Consider the following 8,107-nt stretch of genomic DNA (forward strand, 5'->3'; position numbering starts at 1 on the left):
TCCATCCTCACCATGCCCATTATGTGCCGGTTAATTTCGTTCTCCGCACGAATGGTGAGGAGCTCATGGATGTCAGAATCACTCCAGTTGGCAGACATCATGGTCATTGGATGCTGTGAACTGAATGTGGGCTGTTGAATGCTAATAACTGACTGACTGTGGGTTTCAAATTTTCAGATCTCGCGCTGAAATGTCACGCACATTATGCATCATTGAATGTCATCGCACATCATATTAGTTAGCCAAATTGGTCCTGGAATGCCATAAATGCAATTTACACTGCAGGCGTTCCGGGAATTTTACTTGGTCCCTTTGCGGAAAAAAGACGAGACTGGAAATGACACCCCCATTCTGTCTCCGTGCTTTTTTACACAGCACTCATTCTGGAAAAAAAGGAAAATGTCTCGGAATGAAGTGGCTGTATGAAAAGCATATAAGAGAGGGTAATGGTAGTTAATCTATCTGGAGGAATTGTAAATAGATGGGTTGGAAAGGAGGGTAAGAAGGGGACAAAGGAGGAAAAAAAATTGCAGACACTAGAAATAACATGACAAAAAACACTCATCAAGATAATTCATCAACTCAAAATATCAACTATGCTTCTCTTCACAGGGGCCTTCGTTTCAGATTTCTAGCAACTGCCACATCCTGAAATAATGAGATGGACAACATGCAGTTGGTAATTTGAAATAAAGGAAATTACTAGAAAAGCTCAGTCAGTCAACCAATAAATTTTCTATTTAGCAATGCACCACATCTATTGAGAGCTGAAATTGCACAACCCACATCTGTGATTTTCCAACAATTGAACAGCCAAATTTTCTCACTGAAATGATTTGAAGGAGAGAATTGTGGACAAAAAGTTTGGTCAAGGATCAAAATCAATAACAAAATGATATTCAAGGATTTATAGCTTAAACAGTACAATTTAAGCCTGGATCATGTCCTCTTTATATGACAGCACAGCAACAGGCCCTTTGGCCCATCTAGTCTGCACCAAGCTATACATTGACATTTACCTAGATCGTAGCCCTCCATACCCCTCCCATCCAAGTATCTATCCAAATTTTCTTTGATTTCAAAATCAAGCCTGTGTGAAGAAGTTCTCCTTGATGCTCCCTTTAAACATATCATTTTTCACCCTTAACCCATGTCCGCTTGTTCTCGTCTCACCTTACCAACTAAAAGGAGCAAACACAACTCAAGCCAGGAAATCTTTGGTCAAATCTTCAGATATGCAAATAGCATGGAAATGAAAGGCATTTTACCCCAGTGATAAAGCAATTTCCAAAGCAAAGCACTTTATAACCTGAACTATTTCAATAAAAGCAACATTTAAATAGTACCTTATATTAAATAAATGAAAATAATTGTGACTTGCACATCAAATTATCTTTATCCTGTGACATGCACCAAACATTTTCACTGATTCAAAATAACAAATTTCAAAACTTCAAATGCACTTTCATCAAACATTTGAACATTACTTAACAGAGTCTTTTAATTGGAGGTATCATTTTAGTTGTGCAAATTAAGACTTAATACTTACGAGCTTGTAACATTGTGAAATAATTTTAAAATTTACACAGTGGAGCAGAAGTACCACTCGCTCATACTGATTTTATACACCGATAATCCAATCAGATACATCAATATTGGTCAAACTACCTGAAAAATTGCAAGAGGCAACCGACTGAAATTAAAGCCAACAAGTATGTTACCATGAAGATTCACATATAGAAGAATCATCTATATATAGCCCACCAGCTATTTCGGGTTCTGAAAACCCATCCAAGTATTTATTGACTCAATACACTTCCCGATCATGTGAACACTGAGCACTGCTCAGATGACAGTAATGAACAATTAACCATCGCTGTCCCAGCCACAATTGAGGCAGCATGTCAACTTAAAATGTTAAGTCACTGTAAGGGTGAATCTCCAAATACACCAGATACTCACTCTTAAGTTTAATTGAGAAAAGAGAGACATTTCTTTCCTGGCACAGAATTATCAAGTGGATATTCATCAATAATCAAACATTATCTGCTGCAGGAATTCAGTAAAGTAGCGGTTCCTACTCCACTGGCTTGTGTTTAGCTGCAGATTCCAACATCTGCAGTCTCCTGTGCACATTGGTCAAAGGTATTTGAATAAATATAACATAAATTAAATGAGGAGTAAACCATTTGCCCGCTTGTGTCTGATCCACCATCTATAAAATTATGCCTCGTCTTCTACCGCAGAACGGCATTTCTGCATTGATCCCATACATGTCTAGTGTGATTAATCCCCCATCTTATGACAAACTCACTATCCTAGGAGATGAACCTTTGTAGCAGATCCTCAATTGAAAAGTATCATTACTTTGGTAGAAAGATCAAACCAGAATTCAATATTCCTTATGTGTTCTTATCATGGTGGTTTATAGTCATAAGGCTATACAGCATGAAAACAGACTTTTGCCACTCGACTGTGCTGATCAAGTTGCTGATACAAGATAGTCCCATTTGTCTGGACTTGGCATACATCCTCTTCCTAATCATAACCTGTAGCAACTGTACCCATCTCTCCCACTTACTCCAGCAGCTCATTCCAAATGCATACTACCTTCTCTATGAGGAAATTGTTCAAATAGTTCTCCCTTACTTTAAATCTTTGCTTCTAGGTTTAGACTGTCCTACTTTCCACCTTATCCATGACCCTCATAATTTTATATATCTCCATATATAATTTGTGTGACCATTCCAAAGTCTCCTGTTATATATTCATGGTTTTAGCAATACATAAGCACACAGAGATGTGAAACTTCTTTCATAGTTTAATACAAGCTAAAACTAAATGTGGTTCCCACCAGTACAGTATATCTTCTTTGACTTGGCTTCATGGATGAAGATTTATGGAGGGGTATGTCCACGTCTGCTGCAGGCTCGTTGGTGACTGACAAGTCCGATGCGGGACAGGCAGGCACGGTTGCAGCGGTTGCAAGGTAAAATTGGTTGATTGGGTTGGCTGTTGGGTTTTTCCTCCTTTGTCTTTTGTCAGTGAGGTGGGCTCTGCGGTCTTCTTCAAAGGAGGTTGCTGCCCACCGAACTGTGAGGCGCCAAGATGCACATTTGGAGGCGATATCAGCCCACTGGCGGTGGTCAATGTGGCAGGAACCAAGACATTTCTTTAAGCAGTCCTTGTACCTCTTCTTTGGTGCGCCTCTGTCTCGGTGGCCAGTGGAGAGCTCGCCATATAACACGATCTTGGGAAGGCGATGGTCCTCCATTCAGGAGACGTGACCCACCCAGCGCAGTTGGATCTTCAGCAGCATGGATTCGATGCTTGCGGACTCTGCCAGCTCAAGTACTTCGATGTTGGTGATGAAGTCATTCCAATGAATGTTGAGGATGAAGCGGAGACAGCGCTGCTGGAAGCGTTCTAGGAGCCGTAGGTGATGCCGGTAGAGGACCCATGATTCAGAGCCGAACAGGAGAATGGGTATGACAATGGCTCTGTACATGCTGATCTTTGTGTGTTTCTTCAGGTGGTTGTTTTTCCAGACTCTTTTGTGTAGTCTTCCAAAGGCACTATTTGCCTTGGCGAGTCTATTTATCTCTTTGTCGATCCTTGCATCAGATGATATAGTGCAGCCGAGGTAGGTAAACTGGTTGACCATTTTGAGTTCTGTGTGCCCGATGGAGATGTGGGGGGGCTGGTAGTCATGGTGGGGAGCTGGCTGATGGAGGACCTCAGTTTATAATGGAGTAGGAACTTCATCACGAAGGGCGTGATGACATCATATGCATGCAGACGTATATACATAACACTCTTCCCTCACCTCCCCACACAAAATAAAAGCTCTGTGTAAATAACAGATTGGCAACACTAAAACTATGATAACTATGTGGTGGCCCTAGACAAATGGTGAAGATTACATTGATTAAATTGAGGATTATGGAATAACATCAGAATGAGTGGACCGCACAGCTAGTCACTGCACATAGTCCTTCAGTCTTTCAGAAAGATGCCTCTCTCTCTTGGATTGTCTTACCCGAGTGATAGAAGCCATTGGAGAAGCCATCAGGGTACTTTCCAACTTTTCTGGGTTCTTTGCCTTCAGGGGTTACACTTCCATTGGTGGTATGACATTTCCCTGTTTAATTTTCCCTCCAGTGTCTGGAGAAGTGGTCCAGACTTGTCGCCACTGTTATGTATTCATGGTTTCAGTACACAGAGGAGTGAAGTTTCTTTAATAGTTTAATACAAGCTAAAAGTGGTTTTCTGTTCCTGCCCATATAATGGAATGACAACGTCATCACGCAGACATATATACCTAACATCCTACACCCTATGGAAAAAAAAAGTCCAAATCCATTTAGCCTCTCCTCATAACTCAAACCTAAGTCCCAGTGACATCATTCATCACATCCTTTCCAATTTAATGACATCCTTCCTATTGCTAGATAATCAGAACAGCTCACAGTATTCCAAATGAGGCCTTATCAAAGTCATATACAGCTGAATAATTAATGTAAGCTACCTCCACAATTACTAAACTCCTCTTACTATTTACACCACCATACTTTTCGCCACCTTACCACCTTAGAGATTAGTCCAACATAATATCCTTTCATAAATCCATAATGACTCAGCTCAATTGTATTATTATTTTACAAGTACTCTGTAATCTTTATCCAAAAAGAGCAGCATTTTCTTATCAAATGATGTCAGGCATAACATCATCTTGTTATGTGCATAACAAGTTACATTTGCTAGCTTCCAGTTTTCAAAGAACTAATGTATTCTCATTTTCCAGATCCACTTTCTTCAAAATGCTAGGATGCACATCATCAAACCCATATGTTTTAATTTGGTCAATAATTTAGAATAGATAATCGTGGCATAACACTCAATTAGGGATCAAATTTTAAGCCCGTTTCTTCACAAAATATCCAGAAAGCTGTTAACTTTGTAACAAATTGATGCAATAAAGTATAAATCAAATGAACAACATTGAGTTACAAGTATAATTTTTGTGTTCTGTATCAGAACTTAGTTGCAAGAGCAGCTAAGCACTTGCAAATGTCTTCAGCAAGAAGTGTCAAGTGATCGTCAAGTTTATGAAGGTAACAACTAATAGCAACTAAGTGCATTGGATATACTGTACTGAAGAACTATGGTAATATGACCAAATTTATGCAAAGAAAAGTTTTTCAAAAAAGGAATATATCATTAGTTTTTTTTTAATCCTCAAACTTGCAGCATTGTCTGAAGGCAAAATAATTTTAGCAAACCTTTTCCTTTATCCTTCAAATGAAGATTTTTTAGTTTATATCCTTCACTTATTAGTTCCCTATCCATTTGAAGTATTTTTTTATTGAGATGTTAATGTTCAGATCTCCTCAGCATTTTTTATTCCAACAAACTTCCCTGCTGTAATCTACACAAGTAGCTGTTATCCTAATCCTTACAAGCGATAGAGGTGAGGAGTTGGAAGGTGCTGTTTATTGGTTGTTGCATCTCATCTCAGAGATAATGCATACTACAATGCCAATAATCTGGTACCCAAATGTTTAGAAATCCTGATGGACCATTATTTGATTCACTCATTAATATAGAATATAAGTTGGGAATCCAGATGTGCAAACAGGACCTGCAAACAAAACTAAAGGTTTGGAGAGCAGCCAAGATAGAAGTCTCGACTGTGGGCCAGATATGTAGCTGGAGTCAGGATCGGAATCTGTAACACCAGGGGTCAGAAATATGGGTAGATTTGTAACTAGCATCAGGGTCTGAAGAAATGAGATGGTAGTCCATCCACAGCAACTAAAACCATTAATCCTGAAGTTTTGCCCTCTTGTCCTTGACTCCCTTACCATTGGAAACAACTTTATAACATCTACTCTGTCCTTCAACATTCAAAGAAAATGACACCACTGGGCAGATGGGTTCGATTGGGGGGGTGTGCCTGCTTACCACGCCTATCAAATCACCAACCGGTAATGGTGGGTGACATAACCAACATCCTGTCAATCACCACCAGGGCCAATTACACAGGTGAGAGGGGATTATGGGGGGTGGGGGGAGGGGAGATTGTGACAGCTCCTGCAGCCTGCCCATGCAGCCAATCAGTGGGTGAAGCTCACATTGTGACGCTCAGTGAGGGGTCACCTGTCAATCAGCGGCCCACTCGTCTGCGCGCAGCCAATCATCACCAGATGGAGGCACCTTCCCCACCATTGTGACACAAACTTCTGCCCACCTTGCCTGTCAACCAACAGCCGGCAATTCTGGCATGGCAAAGGAGGTAACATCAGCAGTGTTCTGATCTTCTCTTGTCAGTCACCGCCTCAACCAATTACTGAGTGGAGACCCCCTCCCATTATCATGTCAGAGGCGATCCCATTGATTAAATGTAAATTAGAGGCAACAAATTATCTCAACGTGGGAATGATGAGTTTATTTATTTTCTTACTTTGCTTGTGTATATACCAGGTCTTTTAAACTGTAAATGATTTGGGTTCCACAATTTCCAAGTGCACCGAAAAGGGTTCAATCAGCTTAAAAAGTTTGGGAAGCCTTTCTTTAGTGCACACATGTTAAACTCTGGCCCGTGGGTTAAATTTGGCCCGCGATATAATTATATTTGGCCCGCAAGATCATTTCAAAAATGTATTAGAGGTGGCCCGCTGTCCACCACGCCAGTATAGTGCATGCACAGTAATACAACAAATCCCAGAATGCATTGGTGTCAGCCCGCTAATCGCCCCCACCTCCTCTGTTTACGTTGCAGGGTATAACCGCGGACTCTGGTTTTGGGGCCTGGCCGGTGTCAGGGGAAGCCAAGGCTGCTTCCCAGCACCCGGAACCGGAGGCCTCGGGCCTGACCTCGCCAGGACCGTTGCCCACTTTCCCTCCCTGCCGCAGGCCGACCCGCAACTCAGTGACAGGGGCGCTGATCCGCCAAGATGCCACCCTGCAGCGAGAGCCGATGCCCCCGCACTGTCGTTGTCCAACCCGATCGCCCGCAAACCCCCCCCTCCCGCACACAGGCCTGAGTAAGTATTATGAACTTTAATCTCAGGATAAAACGATCTTCCAATAGTTTCATGTCACAGTGATAAATATATTCCTGGTTAAAAATGGTCCTGCACCTGGATACAAGCTCATTAGACATAAAACTTGAAATGTGTGTAAATCAAAGGATATCTGTACCAATGGAAAAAGGGCATGGCAAATAACCCTGCTAGAGTTCATGCCCACAATCAGTCACCCATTTGATTGTTTCAGGAATCATGTTATTCTCCCACATTCTCAATAGCCCTCAGATTTTACTATTCGACAGCACACTAGCAACATTTGACAAATCCTCTATAGAGAAATATTATTTATTGAATATTTTATTTCTCATTTGTTAATGCTTCTGGAAAGAGTTTATCCAAAACTATTATTAAACATTTATTTTAATAAGAAAAAGTTTAACATTACATATGTTGAAAGAAGAGAAAACATGCAGATGTTGTTGAAAATTTTCAATAAATATTTAGTTCGGCCCTCGACTTAGTCCAAGTTTTTAATTTTGGCCCTCCGTGAATTTGAGTTTGACACCCCTGCTTTAGAGTATCCTGCATGAGGACCCCCAAGTGCCTTTGCACCTCCAAATTTTGAATTTTCTTCACATCCAAATAATAGTCTGCCCTTTTATTCCTTCTACCAAAGTGCAAGACCATATACTGGTACAGTTCAACATTGTACTTCATTTGCCATTTCTTTGTCTATTCCTCTAATCTAAGTCTCTCTGCAGCCTCTCCATTTCCTCCTCACAATTTGCCCTTCTAACTATCTTTATATCATCTGCAAACTTAACCACAAAGCCATTTATTCCACAATCCAAATCATTAACATACAATGTAAAAAGTGGCTCCCACACCGACCCCAGTGGAACATCACTAGTAACTGGTAGCTAACCAGAATGCAATTCCTTATTCTTACTTTGTTTCCTGTTGATCAGCCAATGCTCTGCCCATGCTAGTATGTTTCCTGAAATTCCTTGGGCTTTCATCTTGTCATATGTGGCACCTTGTCAAAGGACTTTTGGAAATCCAAGTATACAATATCC

General features: G+C 40.8%; 1 protein-coding gene across 10 annotated transcripts in view; it reads right to left on the reverse strand.

Annotated features, from left to right (window-relative positions):
- The window catches only part of LOC138760434 (CAP-Gly domain-containing linker protein 4), a 396,307-nt gene that overhangs the window by 350,708 nt on the left and 37,492 nt on the right, over positions 1-8,107 (reverse strand). Inside the window, exon 1 of one of the 10 annotated variants that reach the window (XM_069931022.1) lies at positions 5,865-5,956. The exons of 8 other annotated variants lie outside the window; for them this stretch is intronic. The gene's annotated coding sequence lies outside the window, so the exon portion shown is untranslated. Of the gene's footprint in view, positions 1-1,549; positions 1,570-5,864; positions 5,957-8,107 lie in introns of those variants that run through there. One more of the 10 variants, XM_069931021.1, reaches the window with a different exon arrangement.

The sequence above is a fragment of the Narcine bancroftii genome, chromosome 4, assembly GCF_036971445.1.
Source record: "Narcine bancroftii isolate sNarBan1 chromosome 4, sNarBan1.hap1, whole genome shotgun sequence".
Classification (NCBI taxonomy): Eukaryota; Metazoa; Chordata; class Chondrichthyes; order Torpediniformes; family Narcinidae; genus Narcine; species Narcine bancroftii.